Source organism: Pteronotus mesoamericanus, unplaced genomic scaffold (genome assembly GCF_021234165.1).
Source record: "Pteronotus mesoamericanus isolate MK-2021 breed Mesoamerican mustached bat unplaced genomic scaffold, CSHL_Meso_final contig_1018, whole genome shotgun sequence".
Taxonomy (NCBI): domain Eukaryota; kingdom Metazoa; phylum Chordata; class Mammalia; order Chiroptera; family Mormoopidae; genus Pteronotus; species Pteronotus mesoamericanus.
The window spans coordinates 4,395,722-4,419,206 of record NW_026555002.1 but is presented as its reverse complement, the minus strand read 5'-3'; positions in this window follow the sequence as shown (position 1 = coordinate 4,419,206).

Sequence of the window (23,485 nt, the reverse complement as noted above, 5' to 3'; positions counted from 1 at the left end):
AGGGTCCTTGGTATCCCTGCCCGATGCAATGCACAGCACTCTGCCCCCTCTGCGGTCACTTGTGTCATAAACACCCGGTCAGAGAAGCCTGTCCCCAGGTTCAATGCCTCTCAGCCTGGGGCCTGCTGGCCCTGGGGCCTGGGGCCCGACACGGTGAAGACCGTGGAGGAGCACCCATTGTAACGAGCGCAGTTGTGGCTGTGGGTGGGGGTCCTGTAGGCCGGGCCCCTGAGGCTCATTCTGGCATGAAGTACCTTGGGCTGAGGGGGCCGAGCTTGGGACCGTGCCTCAAAGAGCGCCAGGCACTCAGGTGATGTTGGGCAGGGTGGCACCAGCGCTGGGGGGAGGGGTGGCCGTTTCCTGGGGCTGCGGGCCAGGCAGGCAGCTGGGCCACGGGGGCCCTGGGGAGACCCAGATGTTGTCTTTTTTCAGCTCGTTGCTTCCCAAAGTGGAAGCGGGGCCGGGGGGGCTGGAGAGGCCACAAAGAGGAGCCAAGAGGCCCCCAGGGTTTACTGAGGAGCAGTCAAGGAGGGAGGGGGGACATCTGTTCCCCAGGCTGCAGGCTGCAGGGACCAGCCGGGCCCTGGGCGGGCCTTCACAGCGCCAGCATGCAGCCTCCAGGGGTGGGCCCCAGGGGGTCCTGGTGGGGGGCGGGGGAGATTGAGGAAGAGATGGGCTCCAAGACCCCCACACAGAGCAAGCCCCAGTCAAACCCTGGGGATTTGCTGTGGGGGACATGAGGCCAGGAAAGGAGGGTAGGTCCCCAAGGGAAGACAGAGGGTCCACTCCCATTTCCTTCTCTCCCCCTCCCTGCTGAGGTCCTGGGTGAGGCCACAGGCCCCCACTTTACTGGACCTCTTGTTTTCCAGCAAAATCAATGAGCCTCAGGTTTTGGGGGTCCTTAGAATCCCTCAAGGGCTGGGAAAGAAGGAAAGAGGTGTGGGGCTGGGGCTATGGACCTGGGAGGCCTTCCCTGGGCACTGTCCCCCAAGGTGCTCACAGGTGACGCCAGCCCCCAGGCCTGAGCCAGCTGAAAACCCTTCCCCCACCTTCACCCCTCCCTGTCCCCACTCTCCAGGTTCCAGAGGAAAGAGAAGCCCTCCCCACAGGGCAGCCTACTTCCTGCCTCGGTCACCTGCAAACAGCTCAGATCCCTGTTCTGAATGAGGAAGCAGGGTGGCTCTGGCACTGTGCTGGCTGCCACCCACCCGGGTCCAGGACACCTGACTCCACATCGATCCCCAGCATTGGCTCCTTCCCATCAACACTAAAGTCACCAAGTCCCCTCGTGTGAACCTGAGACCCCTCAGCACCCCTCCCTCCCTCTTGGCTCCCTCTCGTCACAGCGGCCCTCGTGAAGAGAAGTCCCATCTCAACTTCCTCCTCACTTGCTCATTCCCCAGGACGTGGCCCTGAGGCCGCTCAGAGGCTCACCCTCTTCTCTGCCCTCCGTGTCCTCCCTGAGGGTCCCTCTGTCCGCCTGGGTGCCAGAGTTCTCTCTCCCAGGGTGGCAGAGGGCGGGGGAGGGGTTAGCAGCAAGGGTACTGGCATCAGACACCCTGGGTTCAAAGAGGCCTCCCTGCATAACAGCTGGGTGGCCTGGGCCCAGCCCTTCACCCTCTGGGCCTCAGTCCCTCCGGCTGTGAAGCGGGGCCACCTCTGGGGCCGTGAGGATTTAGCAGCACATGCCCTTCGGTTGCCTGGCCGTCACAGGGCACGGAGGAGCTGGGGGAGCCGGGGTCCCGGTGCTGAGTGCTGCCTGGTGGGCCCTGGCACTGCGGGGGGTCTGATAGCCAAGGCCAAGGGCCACCGGGGGCTGCAGGCAGCTGGGCTGATGGGAGAAGTTACAGTACTCACTTTCCCACATCCCATGGTTACTCTTCCTGAGCGCATTTTGAGGGGCTCGGTCATTTGCAAGGAATACCGTGTTTCTCTCCGCTGCTGCCAGTGCCCCCAGGGATCTCCACCCGCCACCCCAGCCTGCCCCACCATGGGCATCTTTACCCAGAACCAGAGGACCCTGGGGCATAAAGGGTGGAGGCTGGCAACCGATGGGTTAACTCCTGGCCTGGCTCCTGAAAGGGGCTGCTTCTTAAGGCGCCTCCCCGCTCCACATCTGGCCTTTCTTTGGTCCCCAGAGCAGTCAGCACCCCTCCTCTCTTCCCTCATCCCCCTCCACTCCCTCTGATGGAAGGGGACAGAGGGCTCCCCCAGGTGGCGAAACGTGCCAAGGCCAGAAGCTGGGGAGTCTGCAAGGATCTGCTTCAAACATTTTGCCCTTTCAGCCCCATAAATCTATCTGCCTGGTCAGACCAGGGGTTCCAGTGTGGGGTTCAGAAAATCAGGTCACCTGTATGCACCTCCTGTCTGAATGAGAGGAGCAACGCATGCAGCCCAGCGCTGTAGCATGTGCTGAGCCCGGCTGCGGGGAGGTGCTGGCAGCTGTGCTGAGAGCTGGTGGGGGGCTGTCTGCAGGGCCTGGCCTGCCACTCTGCCTGTGTCATGGATCACAGGACGCCAAGACATGGGGACAGGAAGCACAGCACAGAGGCCCAGCCAGAAGCCAAAAACACAGCAGAGCCAGTAATCACTGCCATCTGTCACGTGTCTTCTGTGGGTCTGTCACCCTGTGGGCTTTCCATTCTTCGTTTACTTCTCACAACAACCTGGGAAATAGGCACTATTATAATGCCCACTTGGCAGGTGATGAAACTGAGGCTCAGTGAAATTAAACCCCTTGCCGAAAATCACACAGCCAGGTGAAGCCGGAATTTGAACAGAAACATGTCTGACTCCAAATTCCTTCCCCTTACACAAGCCTGCCAATGCGCAGGAAGATAATTCGGCACAATAACTAAGAGAGGCACGAGTGTATCCATGAGGTGCTCATGAATGAAGGTGTACAACTCCTTCCTGCCCCAGGAGCACCCACAGCAGGTGCTCAGCAGAAGCAAGTGGCATGATGACTGGCTAGCTGCAAGCACCATGAAGACACGCGTGTGAGAGAAAGGGAGCGGTAGACCAGCGGCCCTGCGAGGGGCCCACCTAGGCCCCGATCCTGTTGATGCGCACAGAAGGCTCAGGCCATGGGCATTGGTCCTTCGAGAACACGGACACCCCGGCTCCAGAAAGTTCCAGCGATGCGCTGCAGCCCACGCACAGCTCACGGCCAGCCCAGGCCCAGCGCTCTCAACCCCGCTGAGTTCCGGTGACAGCCACACACGAGCAGGGACACGCACAGGAACGTGGACCTGATCACACGTCCCCCGCCACACATACATCCTCCAAAGACAGAAGCTGCCGTCGCAGCGGGTTCTGTGCAGACACAGTTGAACTCGTGGGCACACGGCCCAGCTCACACTGACGCGTGCACACACACACAGCTCTCAGAGAGAAGAGAAAGGAGATGGAGCTGGCTGAGGGGCTGACGATCCCTGCAGCCGCATAGGCATGTTGGGGCTAAGCCCTGGGGTCAATGCCCTGGGTTCAGTGTCTGACCCCAGAGAGGAGTCTGTCCTCAAAGCAATAGTGTCCAAGCTTCCAATAACCGTGCAGTGCCTTCTAATTTCAATTTGATGCATGCAGAATTCTTTCTTTTCCAATGTCAAATCCTGAATGAAACATGCAAGGAAAATTACTGCCTGGAAAAAGAAAAAAAAAAAATCCTCCCAGTTTCCCAGGTAGGGCCTGGGACTTTCACCCTGTCATTTTACAGGTTGGATCAGGCCTGCGATGCCCAAAATGGCCACCAGGGGGCGCACGAGCATCGACTAATCCCTCCAGTTCAGCCTCTTCCCAAAAAACCTCCATTCATTCCTCAACGTATATTAAGCACCCAGTCTGGGTCAGGTGATAGGACACAGATAGACGGGAGGGCAGTGGAGAGGAGGGAAGAGAGAGGTGATTAGGACAAGTGAAGAGGCACGTAACCACGCTTCAGTGAGACTGGACGTTAGTTGGGGAAGGTGTTGGTAGGAGGGGCTGGGTAAGAAATACCAGCTGGAATGTACTGATCACCAGCTGCGTCCAAGGCTCTTCTAGATTTTGATAGGGATCAACTCATTTAATACACCTGTTTGCACTAGGCACTCCTATTATTCTACTTTATTGTGGGTATTGGGGGTGCACAGTAAAGCAGGCATAATGAGTTATTTACTTCAGAGATGTGAGGATTAAATGGATCAATGATTATGTGCAAAGCACTCGGAACGCTGCCCAGTTTTTATCATCATCCCCATTCATTCTACATATGGGGAAATCAAGGCACAGTTAGTAGAAGTGGCCTTGGGACTTAATTGCCAGCGGCCTGGTTCCAGAGTGTGGACTTATCCAGTTATTAGACTCTGTCTGACAGGTCCAACCAGGGGGTTCTGGGGGTAGGGGGGAGCCACTAAAGAACTTTAGCTGGGAAGGGACAAGACCGAGTTTGCATTTCATGATGTTACCATGGTACTGCTGTGACCGGGGTGGCAGTGGAGGGGTAGAGAAGACAGGCGCGAAAGACATTGAGGAAGCAGTCTGGAGGGTCTTGGTGATCAATTTCATGCCACAGCTGGGGGAGGGAGGAGACAGAAAGCCCATAGACGCAGAAGCCAGTGAGAAGGTAGGGGGCGTGTGGGTCATCAGAGGCGAGAAGTCTGAGGGCTCCCAACCCACTCTCTGGCCTTCACGTGGGAGGGGCTCCAGCTCCACACCTCAGGGCTGAAGATACAGGTCTCTCTGCCCCACTTTCCTGGGGAACCTGGGGGTGGTGTGAGGGTCAGGAACCCTCAACTCTGGTTCCTCTCTAGTCAGGGCTGGCGGGGCTCTGGGCTCTATGGGGATGGCAGTGCATTGGTCTCTCCCATCCTGCCTGGCACCCTGGCCCTTGCCCACAGGGGCAGGACCTGGGAGCCCCACCCACCCTCTCTGGCTCTCCCCAGCATTGGGACAGAGCGATAATATCCCCCTTCCCTCCCTCACACCCAGTGGAGGCTTCCATCTCATAAAACCCCTCGTCTGCAGGATCGTCTGTAATCCTCACAGCTACCCGGCTGTAGGCGCTTATGATCTTGGTTTCACAGCTGTAGGAATCGCCCTTGGGTCAAGGGGCTTGCTCTGGGTCACACAGCTTGTGTCTGGACCAGCCCTCTGCCCCCACTTTGCTCCTACTCACTCTGCTCCCAGCACATCAGGCCCTTGGTGGCCATCTTGGGGAGATGGAGGCAGCTGTGCTCTGCAACGCATCTCTGCAGAGCTGAGAACGCGGCTGAGAGAGGGACATGGTTTGGAGTCACCAGGGCTCTCGGGCTGACCCAGGGTCCAGCTTCTGTCCCAGCGAGGGGAACCAGCTAGGAGGGGCAAGATCCTCCGAAGGGTGGGGGTGGAGTGGGATATGCCTGGGCAGGCAAGTGGGGACAAAGAGGACGCCAGCACACCTGGCAGCCAGGCAGCTGAACCCGCCAGCCCAGATTCAAAGCTGAGCTGAGGCTGTGATTGGCGGTCCGGGTCCCTTGCTCCACCCCTTCCCTCTCACCTCCCAGGCAGCTGGGAGAGAGGGATGGAGTTGAGAAGGGCCCTCACTCATCATAAATCCTTAAGCACCAGCGGTGGCTTGGCTGACAGAGAACTCAATTAACTCCCTCTCTTGCCCCAAGCCCTGCAGGGACCCTGGCTGGTGTTCTGACGTAGCCATCAGCCCCAGTGACTCCGCAAGTTGCCTGACTTGAGTGGCCCTGGCCTCAGGTCATCCAACCACCCTTACTTCAGCCCCCGCCCTCCTCCGCTTGTTACACCTTCAGCCAGACCCCTCTGAGTGTCCCCAGTTCTCTGACCCCTCTCCCAGTCCAGCCACGAGGCCTTGGCCCGGCTCCCGGAAGGGGCTCTAGCCCCTTTCCACTCGGGCACCCTGGCCCTCCTGTGCCCGGGAACCCTGCCATTCGGGCCTTCCTGCCCGGGCTCTGGGGCACCCCGCGAACAGCTGGGCCAGGAGCGGCGATGGGGGGAGTTGGGCGTACAGGTCGCCCGGCTCCACAGCGGTCCGGGAGAGGGGGGCTGGGCAGGAACCCGACTCCGGCCTGCGCCCCGCCCCGGGGGCAGATGGCGGGGGCGCGGGCGGGTCCTGAGTCGCCGTTTCGGGCTCGGGTTTCGGCCGCGAGGGGCGGGGCAGGCGCGAGGGGCCCCGCTGAGGCTGCGGCCAATCATCGCCAGGCCGGGACTTCCAGCCGCCAATCATAGCCCGGTTCTGTTGCCCCCGCCCCGCCATGTCCTTTGTTCCCTATCACCCTGGCGGTCCTCGGCGCGGCTCCCACGGCCCGGCTCTCGGCCTTGAGTCCTGCGACTTCCGGCCCATGCGGGCCAGGTTGTGTGCACGCGATCGTGTACTTGGTGTGTGTACGCGCGCGTGTGCAGGACCCGACCCTCCCCGTCCTGGGGCGCTCGGGCCCGCCGCCAGGCACAGGCCTGCCCGTGGCCTTACACCCTCGAGTGCCCACAGCTGCCCTAGGGACCTCGAAGGGCCTCGCCAAAGGCCCAGAAAAAGCTCTTTTAAGAGGCTGAACTTTGAGCACCAGGACCCGGGCAGTGTCCCCAGCTCGGGCCCCACCTTTCCTTCCTGGGCCGCGGTTTTCCTCCCTCTGGCGCTTCCTTGCCTCCGCTCAGGCCCTTTCCCTGCCTGCTGCCTTGCAGATACGCCCACCTAATGATCCGGAAGATCTTTCCAGAGCCCCTAGTAGAAGTAGAAGGGAGCCCCGGCTCTTCCCAGACCTACCTTGGGGATTGCATCCTCTGTGATGCCCCTGGGGGTCACAGGCACCTCCTCCCTCCGATGTCCCTCCCCACCGCCCCTCACCTAGCACGTGGTCCCCTCTAGGCTGGGTTTGGGCAGGTCAGCAGGGAGGCCCTGAAGGACTCCGACTCAGTCATCCCAGCTCCTGGCAGAGCCTGAGGCTACTTCACTGTCTACTCCCAAGGCAGCAAGAGGCCCTCGTCCCAGACACTTGGTGGTCACACAGCACCTTCGGGCCTAATCTTGGTTGCACCTGAGACAGGCTTGTTACCGACCCCCCCCCCCGCCCCCGCCCCCGCCCCCCCCCCCTCCAGGCCTGTTACAGGATTAACAGAGCTAATACCTGTGCAGGGCAGCATGCATGCCTGGTATGGAGCCTCGCACCCAACAGGCCACAGCCCCTGCCTCTCCCAAATTCCCAAATCTAGTGGGCACTCCTCTTGCCATCCCTCCCCCTCCTTGCAGTCCCCTCCCCTGACCCCTGAGCCTGCTCAGGACACCGTCCTCAGTCCCCTTCTCTCCGTACTCCCTCCACTTTCCACGAGCTCACACACGAGCTCCGGGACCTCCCCCTGCCCTGCCGCGACCTGTCTCCTGCGTCCCCTGGAGACCTCCATCCAACCCCCCCCCGCCCCCCCGCTTTGGTACCTCAAACCCAGTTTGTCTTAAACTCGAGGCCCTCATCCTGCGACGCCAGCTTCTCTATCTGTAAAGGACACACCGCTTCACTGTCACCCAAGCCAAAACCTGGGTGTCGTCCCCACACCCCTCGCCGGCCATCCATCCATGGTGACCAAGTCTCCCAGGTCTGGCTGCCCTGTCCCCCAGGGCCAGGGCCTTAGTCCACACCCTTCCACCTTTTGCCATCTCTCCTGATGGGCCTCCTCTCTGTCCACCCCCACGGGCTGCAGGGCCGGCTGCTTGCAAGGCCCCTCTCCCGTTGCCCCCGGCCGAGCATCTGGCCCAGCCCCTGGGCAGCGCCCACAGGGCCCGGCCACCCAGCCTTGCCTGCCTTCTTGTTTCACATAATTCCTTCCACAAAGCCCTTGACACAGGCTAGGAGGTCTTTCCAGAGCCCCTAGTAGAACTGATGCCAGGCCCTGGGGTGACCACAGGAACAGTTAAGCCTGGGGAGGCACAGGTCCCCATAGGCCTGGGCCCTGGCTCCGCACTTGCCCACTTGGTGGCCTTGGCTCTGTTGCTCACCCTCCCTGCGTCTTATGTCCCATAGGGGTTTACTATCACCTCTTTGAAGGGTTAGAGGGGAACTCTGGGCCAACGCCAAGAATGGACAGGGGCCACCTCTGTCCCAGGTCCCCCCCAAAGCCCCAGCTTCTAAATCACCTGGGGGGACAGGTAGGGGCTGGGGTAGATGAGCCAGTTGGGAGGCACTGGGGAGGAGGGAAGGTGGATGGGGGAAAGAGGGGAAGGGAGGTTCACAAAAGAGACCAGCTGCTGTTTGCACACAAACCCCAGGCTGGTAATGAGTGGAGGGGCGGGGCGGGGCGGGGCGGTATCTTGGCAGGAGACTGTGCCAGCCAGAGTCTGCCCAGAATCATCGTGCCCCTCCCTCTGACACCCCCTACTCTGGACCCTCCCTACGCACACCCACCCAGGCCTCTGCCCCTCGGCCTGCCGCAGGCCGGGGCAGGAAGGGCCCAGGCCGGCTGGTCTGGTCCGCTCAGCCCCGGGCTCAGATGCTCCCCTTCAGGCCACACACGCCCTGAGAGCAGCCCCAGGGAAGCCCACAGGAAGGGCCGGAGCCTGTTCGCGTCCGTGGGCATCGGAGGGCCTGGAGCAGGCCCCGCTTCTGAGCTCCTGGTCAGAACGAAGGCCCTGGGAGGAGCCCTGAGTGCCCAGGGCACTGGAGAAGAGGGGGGCCCCCCGATGGGAGCCCTGGAAGAGCCCTCTGCCCTTGGGGCCCCCGGCAGAGGGGCAAAGGGGCATAGCCAGGGCTGGGGGGGAAGCCAGGGCGCGCCTAGCAGGCCTGTGGCTGCCCGTAACACCAGGGGCAGATAGGGTGACGAGAAGCAAGGCCGTGGAGGAAGACTGCTGGGACCCTTGGTATCTGGGCTGGGAACGCTCACCACTGTTTGGGCACCTCTGCCTGCAGGGTGGCGGGAGGGCTCCTCTCCCTGTGGCCCCGGGGCCCAGCTCCATTAGCACCCATCTTTCCCTGCCCCCAGGGTCTGTTGGCATCTCCCCTGGGAACCCCGTGCCCACAGCCGGCTCCTGCCATGTGGGCTGTGGGTGCAGCTGACAGGCTGTGCCTGCTGCGATGAGTGTGCTCCCACCGCTGCCATGTGCTAGCCTAGCAACCACTCCCAGGGGCCTGCAGAGGCGGCGCGGGGAGGGGTGGCGGCGCGGGGAGGGGTGGTTGCACTCCTGCTCGCCACCCCCCTCCCCAGCCCACCTGCTGCCTCCTATCTCTTTCCATGCGTGAGCTCCCTGCCAACACCTGCTCCAGAACAGGGGCAGCCCGGCACCAGCTTCCAAGGACTCGGCGGGACTGTGGCATGCTGCACCTCACTGGGCCTTGGGCTTCTATGGGCCAGTCCCTAAGGAGCCAGGGGCCGAGCCGTGTGGGGAGCAGCAGAGCAGAAACCACTGAGGGGACCATGAGGCCTGGGCCGGGGCCTGGAGGGGGTGAGGACCGCCGTCCCCCTTGGTCTCCTTCTCACCTGTCCATCTTGCAAGGCCGGAATGGGATGGGCGCAGCAGGAAGAAAGTGAGCGCGGTGCAGGGAGGTGGGAGAGGAGGCAAAGTCGTGGAGATGGGAATGTCAGGGGCCCGGGAGCAGAGGAGGTTTGCAGTGAGGAGGAGGCCAGGTGACAGAGGGGCGGTGGCCAGGTGACAGAGGGGCGGTGATCACCGAGGCAAATGACGGCTTCCTCCTTGAGTCCGTGGGAGCCACAGAAGATGCTGAGCACGGAGCATCTTCTTGCTGGACAGGGCAGCAGGGAGGCTACGGCCACAGTCCAATGAGAAGAGGCAAGCGGGTCTGCATACGAGGGGTCAGGGGCTCTGGCGCAGAGACAACACCCGGGGGATGGGGGGCCTGGGCTCAGGCGGGCCTGGGATTCAGTCCGGACCTTGACCCTCTGTGGGCTTCAGCTCCCTCAGCTGTCAGCTGGGGGCAATATGGGGGTGTCAGGAGGGTTAGGTGACACGGAACACTCCTAAAAGCGGACAGTTGTCACTAGTGGGAGGGAAGAGCGGTTTGAATGGTGTCATATGGTCAGAGCTGACTGAGGCTCCCGCCCCTTCCTGGAGGGTTCAGGGAGCAGGGCGTACTGTGAGGATGCAGGTGGGCTCCCGGGGGCCCTGCGCAGCCGTGGCTGTGCGCTGGGGTTCGGCAGTGCAGTGTGCTCCCCCGAGCCCAAGCGCACCTGAGCAAGCATGCGGGAGCCGCGGCCTGCACAGCGAGACCGTTTTCAGGTCTCCTGGGTCCCCCGTGCAAGGCCTGAGTACTGCCAGGGAGAAGGCAGGGCTGGGGCAAGAAGCCCTCGCCCCAAAGTTCCTAGGTGGGGCCTGACATATAAAGGACATTCGTGTGTAGAAAAATAAAGCTGAACTTCTCCCACACCTGCCCATCTTGTTGACCCTGAATGAGCGTGTGCTCGGGGACATTTCCCCTGAGCTGGACTTCGCAGGTGAGTACAGGACCAGCCTCGGCAGGGGCTTCGGGAGCACCGGGCCCTGCGGATGGAGAATGCCCACTTACGCCCCCGAGGCCAGTGCCCGACGAAGCCAGCCCGTGCCACCCTGGGAGAGGACCGGGCTGGCTGGGGCCCAAGGCCTTACCCAGCCTGCCCTCCCAGGCCCAGGCCACAGAGGAGGCATTGATGGCAGAAGAGGTGCCCGGAGGCCACTGCAGCTGGCGCACCATGGCTGGGCCTTGGGCGGGAGCAGGATGGTCTCGCAGCCCGCAGGCCTCCCTCTAGGCTCCAGGCCCAGGTCTGAGCGTCTGTGGTCAGCGTGGGTGCCCCAGGCACCCTGGTCCTGAGGTGCTTCTGTGCTGCAGGCGGGAGGGTCTGACCCAGTACCTGCAAACCCCCAGAAGGAAAAACCCTAGGCCTTCCTTCTGGGTGCTGGTCGGGGACAGAGGGCCCGCCATCCACCCTCAAACCCCACAATGGATGGGCTCTGCCCTGCCTAGATCTCCACAGTGACCCTCCACCACCAGACCCTCCAACCACCAGGCAGCACGGGCTGGCCACCGTGCCTGCCGTCCTCTCTGGCCTTGCTGTCCACCACCGGACTCCCAGTGGACCTTGCACTCGCTTGCTCTGCCCTCAAGGTCCTCTCTGATTTTTGCTGTCTGTGTCGTAAGGCCAGTGGGACCCCCTCATCCTCACCTACCTTGCCTGCCTGACCAACTCTCAGGCTTTACCATCCCCCTCAAGCCTCAGCTCAGGCTTGCCTCCTCCATGGAGCCTTCCAGGACTGTTCCAGGCCTTCCTGAGGCCCTCCAGGCTCCCCCTGCATCTTGCAGGCATGTCCAGCATCATTGTCATCTTAATAATCAGGCTAGATTCTAACTGTTCATGGGCATAGCTCCTTCGGGATGGAGCTCATTCAGTAATCTTCCTTTCTTTCTCCTCACAGGCACTGAGTAACATTAGAGCGGCCAGTGGCCAACCCTGCCCCTCCCGGCCTCCAGCTGATGCCCACGTGAGCTTTGGCTGGGTGCTTTCAGCTGAACAAGAGCAGGTGCTGCAGCTGCCACAAGCCAGAGCCCGGCCCCATGCACAGCCCACACACCTGAGGCCAGGCGGATGGACGTGCGCGGACGCACATACTCACATCGACACGTGCCCGCACACAGACACATGCACACTCAGACGAACAAGACTCAGGCACACACACCGGGACTTGCACACGCACCGACACACACATGCCGAGGCCTGCTCACACAGGCACAGATATGCACGTGCTGACACACACATGGATACCTCCCACCTAGGCCTGCCACACACGGGCACCCTCAGACACGTGTGCAGACATGTGCATACCTAGGCCCACTCACATACAGACACATGCTCACAGATGTGTCCGTATACGTGCACGCATGGAACGCACATGCACGCGCAGGTGCCCACTGGCGCACACCCAGCCAGGCCTCGAGGACGTCGATCTAGGCCCGCAGCAGCACCGCCTTCCACCCAGACCCTTCAGGCGGGTGGAGGGCGCCCGAGGCCCCTTCCCTCCAGGGTCAGCCCAGGTGGGAGGAACAAGAGGCCGCCTACCCCCCAAACCAGGTTCCCTTTGTTCCTCCGCCCAGGAGGTGGCCACCATACTTGGGAACCGCCCGTTCCGAGTCCTCGGGGCCCTGTCTGGTCAGGCCCGTTCCTGCCCCAGAGGTATTTGTGCAGCGAGAGGACCGGGGCTCACGGCCAGTTCCAGGCTTGCAAGTGGCACACGTGGGAGTCATTCAAGGCCCACTTCTGCTGCTACAAGTCAAGGGCCTTGGGTGAGTGATCTACCCTTCCGGGCCTTGGTTTTCTCTGCAGAATGGACATCCTCAACTATCCCTGCCTCGCAGGGGGATGCGAGGACACGGGGCAGCCCACGCAGGGCTAGTCTGGGGCTGGGCACGCAGTGCTCGGATGTTGGCTCTTCTCGCTGTGGGGGTCGTTGTGTGCTGAGCCCTTTCCTGGCTGAATCTTTGGGATGGTGTTTGGACTCCCGCAGAAAGCCATTCAGTATGTGCTCACTAAACCCAGGGACATGCACAGGATGGGGTCGGCACCCGTGCCATCAGCACACAGCATGCGTCAGAGAGCACCTGGCAAGACGCCAGCCCTTGTTTTCCAAGTAGTTTGTTTCCTAGGGGCTGGAGTATCTATTCCTGGTGGGGCTGAGCTCACGACCTGGCCTTGTGCCCTGGCTGAACGAGGTTCCCCCTTCTCCCAAGAGAAGGCTGGCTATCCCTGTCCACTTCCCCTCTCGTCTCACCATAATTAGGCTCTTGTGGCTCAGGAGCGGGTGTCTGTGCCTTTTCTCCACCGCTGTGCTCAGGTTGGCCCAGGGTTGAGGGTGTCTTCCCTCCCTCATGGGCATTGCTACCTCTCCTGTAGGCAGGTGGGGGGCCTCCTGTCCCCCCCTGCCTGCCCCTTGCTCAGTGGTCAGCCGTGCATGGGGCTGTGTAGGGCCTGGGCAAGCTGCTCTCATCATTAGTGGGCCGGCCTCACTCCAAGTGAATTAGCTGGTCCTCAGGGAACACGCGCTGAGGCCTGCAGGCTCCTGGCACCGGCCAGTGATTCATTCACCAGAGCCTCATCCCTGCCAGAGGCCAGCAGCGTCCCTGCCCCAAGCCCACTGGCCTGGTCGTCTGCCGGGGCACAGGAGGCTGGAGCCCGGCGTGGCCCTGGCTGCTCATCCATCTGCCCCTATCATCCTATTAATCAGGCCCCTCCCATATGCAGGTCTGGTGGCCCTGGATCTGCTCCTAGCCCCGCTTCTGCCAACCTGGCCCGCCCTGCCAGGCTCTGTCTCCAGCTCCCTTTGTCCCCTGGGCACCTTGAGTAACTGGAGGGAGGCCCCCTCCTCCCCTTCCCCCTCCTTCTGTGCCTTCCTGCCCCCCTGAACCGAGGCCCTAGGATCCACTTAACTGGTCTTGATGAAAAACAGAGGCCCTGCCTGTGCACAGGAGGCTCCCGCTGACTGCCGGGGTCTGAACCCTGCCAGCTTCGCGCTGGGCCTCAGCTTCAGGCTAAGGAGGACGAGGACGGCACCTTGGTCCTGCCACACAGACCCTAGGAGCCCACACACTCCCCCTCGATGACCCCTCCTTCTCATTTTCACTTACTCAACAGGAGGTGTTGATGAACGAATAAGTAAATGAATGAATGAATGTCCTTCCCCACAGCAAACAGGACTTCACTAATCAACTCATGTGACCCATGTCAGCTCAGATCACTCTGGCACATTTTGCTGTCAGAAGAGTGGAATTCTGGACCTGGCCTCTTGTCTGTGAGCCAAAAGATCTGACTAAGCCAGCAGGTCCTCGGGGGTCACATGGGGCTGATCCCTGCCCCCAGGCTGGCTTTGAGAATTAGAGGTGGTCTACCTTGTTCAGGAATGGGCAGAGAAATACCTGCCCCTCCCCCAAAGGGCAGCCACTAGAGGGCTCCGCCCCAGTGCTCCCCTGGGGGCCTCCCTAGCACACGTGTGTGCAGCCCCCCGCATTGTTCTATGATCCTTGATGGTGGTTCTGCACTTGTCCACAAGTGGTCTCATCATAGTGAATATTGTCTGCAGAGCAGTTGATAGTTTACAAACTGCAACTTTCGCCTCATTCCCTTCTTGCCTTTACAAAAAACTCTGAGGCTCAGAGAAGTTCACCGATTTCTCTAAGACCTCACAGTGAGAAGGAGGCAGAGCCCAAGGGCCTGCCGGTCCCGGCCCCTGGCCCCCTACGTCCCCAGTTCCAGGCAGGGGAGTGAGGCACAGGGAGGGAGCTCGCCCGGCGGCCGGGGGCGGCCAAGGGGCTGCCTGGGGCGGCGTCTCACTCAGCCCGAGGCAGGCCGGCGCATGGGTGTCCACGCAGGACCGTGTGCTCCCCCGTGTGTGCAGGTGTTCAGGCTGAGGTCAGGTGGCCCCCGAAGGGAGCTTCTAGAAGGATCATACCTCGTAGGGTGGAATGTGGGACTAGGTTAGTTCCACAATCCCCTTCTGTTCTTAGGCTTAGGTGACTCAGACCCTTGTAGAGAAAGAATGGGCCAAATGAAGTGTTTCTGCTGGAACCGAGGGTCCATTGTCACCCAGATAGGTTGCATCTTTCACTGTGTGTTTGACTTATTTGTTTTGTTATTGTTGCTTTGGTGAGAACACAAGGAGGTACACGGAGGTGCACCAGAGGCACCGTGAGGGGAGAGCGGGGGATGGAGGCAGCAGAGCAAGGAGCCCCGGGAGGAGACGGGACAGGGAGGGGCAACAGCAGGGAAAGGCCCCAGTACCCCTGGAGCTGCACTCCCCATCTTTGAAGGACCAGCTCAGAGGATGCCTCCTCTGGGAAGACTTCCCTAACTGTCCAGGGGGAGCTCAGCTCTCTCGCGGTTCCTCCTGCTGTGGCCCTTGACGCACTGAGTGTGGATCTTCCTGACTGTTTGTTTCTCCCCTGGGCATTGAGCCAGGCAAGAGCCTGTGTGCGCGCGCGCGTGCATGCTTGCTTACATTTGTGAAGGTTTAAACCCCCCCAGAAAAGTACAAAGGAGAATGAAGCAAACACCCAGGCACCTGCAGGGACCACCCTGTGCCCTGGCCCCTAGATGGGGGGCTGCTTGCCAGGCTGCCGACATCGCGGGCACACGCTCCTGTCTGCACGTGCAGGAACTCACGTCTGGCCCCCGCTCACGAGACACGTTCCTGACAGGGATAGTTGTTCGTGGTTGTACTTCCAACACACGTGCACACCCGTAATCGAGATGTGGAAGGCCTGCGAAGGGGCCTGTTCCAGAGGAGGATGAAGCCGGGCCAAGGCCAGGGGCGTGGCTGCCGGGTGCTGGCCGGGTGCTGGCCGAGTGCTTGCCTGCCGCTTTCGCTCCGTGCTCCCTCATCTGCGGGGAGCCCACAGGGAGCCAGCCGGACTGGGGCTCCCTGGTCCTGTTTCCGGGGTTTCAGGCTGCCACGCTGCTTTCCCCCAGCCTGTCCTGCTCGCTCTCTGCCAGACCTGATCTGCAGCCGCCGGGAGGCGCAGGTGGTCCCGGCTCCTGGATGACTTACCCACGTTCCAGCCCGTGGGCAGGTTAGGATGGAGGCCCCCTGGGAAGGGGGCTTGAGGGCAGGGATCAGAGCCCTCAGGGCGGAGCTGGGCGGCCTTGGAACGATTACCACTAACGGTACTGCCACAGTTTCTTGAAAAAACAAAAATCGTGAGCCTTGTGTGTTGAGAAGGGAAATTACCACCAGGTCATTATAATAAAAATTACCAACAAGTTCTACGTTGCGGGTTGCCTCGCCACTGAGATATGAGCAAAGTGTCCTGGAAAAGCTCGAACGCCCCACGTTCTGTGGAACGACTCAGCTCTCTCCGCCCAACCCCCAACTCAGAGCCTGGCCCATGCAGGCTGGGTGGGGAGGGGCAACCGGTCACAGAGCCAGGCCAGGGGCAAGGGGAGGCCAGTGCTGGGCGGCCGGGTGGCGTGCGATGACCTGTCTCCACGCCACCTGCTTGCTCTGGGGGCCTCCATTTCCTCTCCTGTAAAAGGGGACACCTACCTGGATGGGTGTGAGGCTTAAATGGCACCACCTGTGAGAAAGTGCTTTCAGTATAAAGGGCTCAGCTTGTTAAATTAATTACCATTTTAATTAGTGCAGGCCTCCGTTCTAAAGTTCATAGAAATACTTAAAAGCCAACAAGAAAAAAAAATCATTAAAGAACTTGGACTAAGGGAAAGGAGGGTAGGACTCAGAGGAAGCCAGGGTTAGGGTTAGCCCCACCCACCCGCGGTGAGCGCTGGAACCCCGCGGTGCCTTCTGAGAGGGCGCTGAGCTTCCCGCAGCCCAGACAGAGAGGGAAATGTAATTAATTACAAGGTACAGTGGGTCTGGCCCTGACCGGTGTGGCTCAGTTGGTTGACCATCGTCCGGCAAAGCTGGTTCGATTTCTGGTCAGGGCACATGCATGGGTTGTGGGTTTGGTCTCCGGTCGGGGCACATTGCAAGGGGCAACCAATCGATGTCTCTCTCCTTCTCTTTCTCCCTCCCTCCCGCCCACCCCCCAAAAAATAAACAAAATGAAACAGAGGTCTGTAAACAAAAATGGAAGAAGTGATTCGAGAGAAGTCTTAGTTGCTCTCGGGTCCCATTTTACAGGTGGAAACACTGAAGTTTGCTGGAGCTAATCTTGCCCAAGACCCAAAAGCCAAGCCACAGGCGCAGGTGTGACATGATGTATCCACAGGAGGGGGCATCCAGATTTTGTGCCCCTAACCACTGGACAACACTGCCTTGATGGTGCAGAGGCCCAAGAGACATTTGTCCCGTGGGTCACTGAAAAAGGGACCTGGTGCCCTGGCCAGATCTGTCGGCTGGTTAGAGCATCATCCTGCTACCCCAAGGTTGCGGGTTAGATCTCGGTCAGGACCCGAACATGCATCAACCAATGAATGTTCCAGTAAGTGGAACAGCAATTCGATGTGTCTTTCTCTCCCTCCCTCTCTCCCTTCCCTTCTCTCTCTAAAATAAAAATATATATGTGAAAAGGGACCTTGTGCAATGTTGTACTTCCACAGCCCAGAGCCAGGCCGTGGTAAATGGTTGCCTAGAGAAACATTCAAGGCAGATGTTACCAATTGTCTTCTGATCCATGAAAAGACACAATGGGACAGGCTAGGAGCTCCTGACTTTCAGTAGGCTAACGTTCTGGTGAGCCCTTAGCAGCCAACAGTCGTAAAACGCCCTTCCCTGAAAGCCACCGGGTCCCACCAGAAAAATCTTGCCTCACAACTTATCTTGGAAGCCTTCTCTGCTCCCCCAGCAACCTGAGAGGCATCTGCTTGGGATGAGGGCCTTGCTTGGTGAAAATAAACTCCTCACCAGTCAACAGAGGGAACCCCCAGGTCCGTTCCCTGATGAGCTGGGAGGTGGGCTGGGCAGGGGCCGAGGTGATAGGGTCGCTAATGACCTATGACCTTTCCCTTTGAAAGCTGGGGTTGCACCTGCAGGTGCAGGTGGTCTGGGCTCTGGAGCCAGGCTACCTGGCTTCTAATCCCAGCTCTGCCTACTTTGGGCCTCAGTTTCCCCTTTTGTAAGGGGGTGGATACTACAAGCCTCATAGCACTGAATGAGTTAACATGTGTCTAGAACTCAGAACAACGTCTGGCCCAGAGTTTGCTCAGCGAAGAGCCGCTGCCGCCCTCACACGGCCTGTCTCTCGCATTGACGTGTGCTGGGTGGCGGCTTCGGCACTTGCACCCCCAGGGGAGCAGGTCTTCGGGGTCCTGGCGTGGGAGCTGTGCACCAAGGCAGAAGGGCACACTGCGAATGTCTCTGTGTGGCTGGGCAAGCCGGGCTGCAGAAGCGCCCCTTCTGCCGGCCCCTCTGCCCCTCACACCTCACCCTGACTGTGGCCCTCGCCAAGCCCTCCTCGCTCCAGGAAGTGCCCCCCGACCTCTTCGGTCTGCCCTGGCCTGGCGAGCTGGTGTCAGCCAGGGCCGCAGTCATTTGGTGAGAGGGAGCGTGGGTGGCCTGGAGCCATGGCAGTCAGGGCCAAAGGGGCTCTGTTCTTGGCCAGGGGCCAGTCTGCTGGCAAGTCAGGCTGCGCGTTGGGTCCCAGCGTCTCCTTCTGTAGGACGAGGCTGCCGCCTGCCTCGGTCCGCAGGGGGGCTCGCAGTAACTGTCTGAGCGTGCTCCGTTTCTCCCGCGCCTCGGGCGCGGGGCAGGTGTCAGCGCCCCGGCGGCGGGGGGGGGGGATCCGTGGAATGCCAGCCCGTTCCCTCTGAGTCAGAGCAACTGAACAGTCATTTGTCCAAGGCACAGGGCCACGCCAAGTGGGGACCCAGCCAGACCCGCCCCTGCCACCCCCCTGCTCACAGCGTCTGCAGGCAGGGGGGCGCCGACACGACTGTCCCTGCCCAGAATCCCCTCATTCCAGCCCAGAGGACGGGCACAAGGTGGGGCAGGGGCAGGGGCCTGCTTAGAACCAGTGTCAATCAAGCCTGGGACCAGAGTCTCTAGCCCTTCAAGGCCCCCTCCTGCTGGTGGCCCACTGAGAGGAGAGCGAGCACAGAAAGCCCCGACATTGCCAGGTGACAGCCTTCCCCGAAACTGAAAGCTTTAAGTCGTCAGAGGGGCTGGGGTTCTCAGCGAAGGGGGTTTCTTACCGCTCGCCCCTCCGTGGTTGAGAGCTGTTGCAGGTCTACTTGCTTATTAACATTAATCATTCATTTCTCATTTCCCTTTTATCTGTTTCTGCAGGTATTCGGAACACATCTTACTTTCCATCGTGAATGCCCCTGAATCCAGACTCGGCCTTGTTTAATAATAGTGGTGATTTCTGAAGAACATTCTGGTATACATTTTAGAATTCTGACAATCTTTAAAAAACAATTTTTTTTATTGATTTGATAGAGGAAAGGAGGAAAACAGCGTCAATTTGTTGTTCCACTTATTTATACATTTACTGGTTGATGCTCCTATTTGCCCTGACCAGGGATTGAACCCTCAACCTTGGCATATTGGGGTGATGCTCTGACCAACTGAGCTACCTGGCCAGGGTTCCTGACAATCTTGATGGAGGAAATCTCCAACGTATCACATATGGCCTAAGAGGCGCTCTCAGCACCATGTCTTGGCCAAGGACTTGGCACCTCTGAGCGCTGTGGCCCTGGGAACAGCCCAGGACAAGGCGGGAACAGCCATGCTGTCCTCTCCCTGGGTGCTGGGCCACATCCTTCTCTCCATGTAGCAAGTGGAAGAAGTGACACCTTGTCGGCAGCCGAGGGGACGGGGAGGTGCCTGGTGGGTTTCGAGGTAATGCTCTCAAAGCCCTGAAGTGGCAAGAGAGTGGCCGGGAGACAGCTGCCGAGGACCGGGAGTGGTCACAGTGCGAGGCCGGGCTGGCCCCCGGCAGCACAGAGAGATGCCCGACATCCTCTCCGGCTTCAAATGCAGGGAGCGCGCCCTTCCCTAGAAAAGGTGCCACCCCTCCCCCCTCCCTTTCCTTTCCCTTGGAGGTTTGAGTTTCGGGGTAACTCCTAGGCCCCATTCTGAGGTTTTCCTATAGAACTGTCCAAGTGCAAGCTTCACGTTTTTCCCCGTGAGTTTCAAATACCTCTTGGGGGAGAAAACATTTCTGAAAGGAGCCTGAGGGATCTCCTCCCCTGGTTCTAGAGACTCTTGCTCCCACTTGGATCTAGAAGCTAATAGATTCCCATGCTCACAGGCGGCACTGCATGTGGCCAGCGGCCCCGCACACGGCAGCCGAGAGCCACTGGGAGGGTGTGGAACTGCCCATCAGCACCGCCAGCCTGCTGGGGATTTTGCCGAGCCCTTCATTCCTTCTGCTCTGCCTTGTGCAAACTGAATTCTCCCCGGTTCCCCAGAGCAAAGAGGAGCAGAATCCAAGTGGGAGGCTGCTTTTGGACTGAGGGTCACAGGACCCTCCTTCTTGGCGGTGGTTATAGATTTCTTCAGAAATGCCACTTTTATCAGCATGTAGTAAGGACTGGACAGTGTGACCAACGTATCCCAGGGTGTCTGGGAGTTTCCTGCTGATAGCCTTGGGAGCTCTGCGTCCCAAAACAACGTGGACAGTTGGTCACCGTCTGTACTCCCCTTTGGTGTGAGCAAGCAAATCCTGGCTGGGTGTGTGTCCACCAGCTCTCACACCTTCTCCCCCGAGGCAGGCCTGGGGGTGGCTTCTCTGCCAGGGGGGTGATGGAAAGGTTGAAAAGACCCATTTGAGAAAAGAACAGAGAAGAGAAGCAAGGAAGCTTCGAGATGTCAAAGAACCTGCCTCTCAAATTCAAGCTTACCTGGACACACGCACACAGATCCTCAGCGGGGGTCCCCTTGAGGCTCCTGCCTGCTGGGTCCCTCTGCAGGGCCGGGTGGCAGGAAGTTACAGGTGTAGAAGCGCCCAGTTAAATGCCTACTGACAGTGACAAAGAGGAGTTTCACGTTTCCCGGGGCGCACTGCTCTCTCTGGCGAGGCGACAGTGTGCGCCTGCATGCGGGCTCCCCCAGCTGGCACCTTCACCTGCCACCGTGCTGCTGGGCCCACGTACCCACCTCGGTAACCAGAGCTCAAGCAAAACACCCACACAGCAAGAGCTACACAAATAGGTGCACGCGTGCGCTCTGGGATGGATGCAGGGAAGGGGGGCCTGGAAGTGGCACAGGAGGCAGAAGGTTCCTGCGGACCCCGAAGGGGGCATGTGTGCAGGAGTCCAGAACTGGCAGCCCTGCATGGGTGTGCTCAGGCGGTGGGTGGTGGCAGGGACGCAGCACACACACCTCCCCCGACCTCTTCTCCTCATCTCCAATTAAGGCTCCAGTTTGGCACTAGTTTAGGGGCAGGCCCTGAATATCAGGAGATGCTCCCCACCCTCTCTCTGCCATGCAGGAGCCTCGTGGGGCCGCCAGACCTGTGTGGGTACCAGGGCCGCTGGCACAGTGCCCCGGGAGAACGGGCAGGCCCGGGCGCGCTGCATAAGGGAGCAGGCGTGTGGGGGGCGGCTCTGACACAATCCAGCTGGGCCCGGCAGGGCGGAGAATGGAAAGGCCCCTGGCAGCTCCCCAGCCCTGTGCCTGGGCAAGGAAACCACAGCCTGAAACTCCTGGGTTCCGAAGGGAGGGAAGGCGGGATTTTGTGAGGCCTGCTCCATCCAGGCGGCCTCCTGGACTCCGTCGCTCCTCTGAGGCCAGGGGAGCTGCCAAGGATGTCGGCAGTGAATCGCAGATTTCCAGAAACTGCTAGGCCGGTGCCCTCATTTCCCAACTAACATGGGGCAAATTTGCTGAAGACGTTGTTCCTTTGTCCAGGGTCCTACAAACGTGGTGAATCCAACCAACTGGGGTTCAGACAGCAGCTGGTAAATGGGGTCCTCAGAACACCCAACGGGTTTTCCAGGAGGTGCCAGACACTATTTTAAGTGCTTTCTGAACATTAACCCCTTCAGTTCCCACCATACCCCAAGAAAGTAGGAACTGTTATTGTTGTCTCCATTTTTTTTAAAGGTGAGGTAGCAACTCGCCCAAATTCACACAGTTAGCATGTGGCAGGGCTGGGATTTGAACCCAGGAAGCTTTTTGGGCATTTGGGCATCAAGCAGAATTGTGAGATAACCATTTAGGAATAGGATGGAAATGACTTAGGAGTAAGTGTTGCACACTTGAGGGCCTATAGGGTCAGGCAGGTGAAATAAATGTGCGACTCAGGCTGAGCAAGGTGAGTCCTGTGCTCCAACAGGAGGGCATGTGGGCAATCCACAGGTGTCCCTGTGAAAAGTCCCTAAAAACAAAACTTGCCTGAAGACTGTTTGGGGGCTAGTTTAGAACAGCCGTGACCTAAGCTCAGGGTACCCAGGGCTGTAAACAGACCCGGCCCAGGAAAAGGCAGCTATGCAGCCTACCAGGGCATGTTGGGCTTGTTCCCGGGAATGGTTTGAGAAACCACAGAAGCAGCAAAGGGCAAAGATGGATGAGCGAATAAGAATGGGGAGTTGCCTGTCACTGGAGGAACAAGGCTTATGATAGCCTAAATCAAATGCCACACTCCTCTGGCCAGGAGGAGGAGGTCCAAGGAGGCCACTTCAGCCCCGGGGCTCATGGAACAACGCAGATGGCTCCAGTCTAGGATTTTAGCTTTAGCCTGGTCACTGATTCACCGGGTTACTCCAAGTTCCTTGCTATAATCTCGCGGTCTGCTTTCCTGACTTGGAGAGTCATATCATATAAGAGGAGAAGTAATATCATATTAGAGGCCGAACCTATACATTTGCTGATTTACAATTGGTTTTGACCTACAAAAACATCAATTTCATATGATTCAACCCTATAATTGTCCTACCTACCTTGCAAGGCGAAGAGAATACATGAAAATGCTTGAGGCCAAAGGCTCACTGCCATGTAAATAGCAGACACTTAGTGAATGCTTGCAGAATGTAAACGCTGGTTCCACAACCAGGTGGGCATCAGCCTTTCCTACTTCTAGCCAAAGCCAGCTGCAGGGAGACAGGGCCAGGCAAAGCAGTTCTTTGAGGGAAATTCACATTCACGCAGCTCCTCCTGGATGCACCTTCACCATCCCCTTCCCCTCACACACATATAATGACCAGAATCCTGAACAGTCATGTTCAGTTTTTAGCTGTGGACACAGAGACGACTGCCCAAGGCCACCGTCCAGGCAGGGAAGATGACTCAATAGCTTAGATGTGACACAGACGAAGCCCACGCTGTATAAGGTTTTGGGGACTGCACAATCTCCTCGAGTGTAAGCAGAGTTTAACGGGTGCGTCGCAGATAGAAGGCGCTCTCCTGCGCTATTTACGATGCCGCACAACCTTGGAGAACGAAGCACAAAGCAGGGGACGGGTGGTGGCGGTTGCGGCTAAGCAGCCCCTTCCTTTTCGTAGGCGAAGGGCGGCCCCGGGCCCGCGCCTCAGTAAAGACAGTTGGCGAGGGTAGGGAGTGGACCCAACAAAGAGGTGGGGTGCGCGGTCCTCGGGGACACCATTGTGAGTCCCTTGGATTGGCGCGCACCCCCCCGGGGAGAATCCCTCCTGTAACCATTGGGGCTCCTTGGAGGGGGCGCGGAGGCCCAGCGGGCGCCCCCTCTGCCGCCGCTTACCCGGGCCGGGATGGCGACCGCCGGCAGCGAGAGGTGGCTTGGTGCCCCCGCCCTGTCCAGCACCTGACCAAGCTCCTACCGGCCAAAGGACAGAGCGTGGTGGCTTTGCTCCCCTCAAAAGACGATTCTATCGGTAAAGCCCCACCGGCCAGCGGGCGGGCTGGCAGATGTGATTGGGGTTGCGGTTCTGACTTCTGCGGGACAGGGTGAATGGGAGGGGGCCCAGACCCGGCCGGCGCCCCGGCACTCCAAGCCTCTTCCCGTCCGGGCAGAGGAGGAGGAGGCCCGGGGAGGCAGCCGGGATGGTGCGTGGTAAGCTCAGTAAAGGGGGTCTCGCAGTGGGAATGGGGCCAGCTAGCCCCTGACCGAAGAAAACCAAAAAAGGGAGATTCAGTCTCTCGTTTCGCCAGCCCTACTGGATT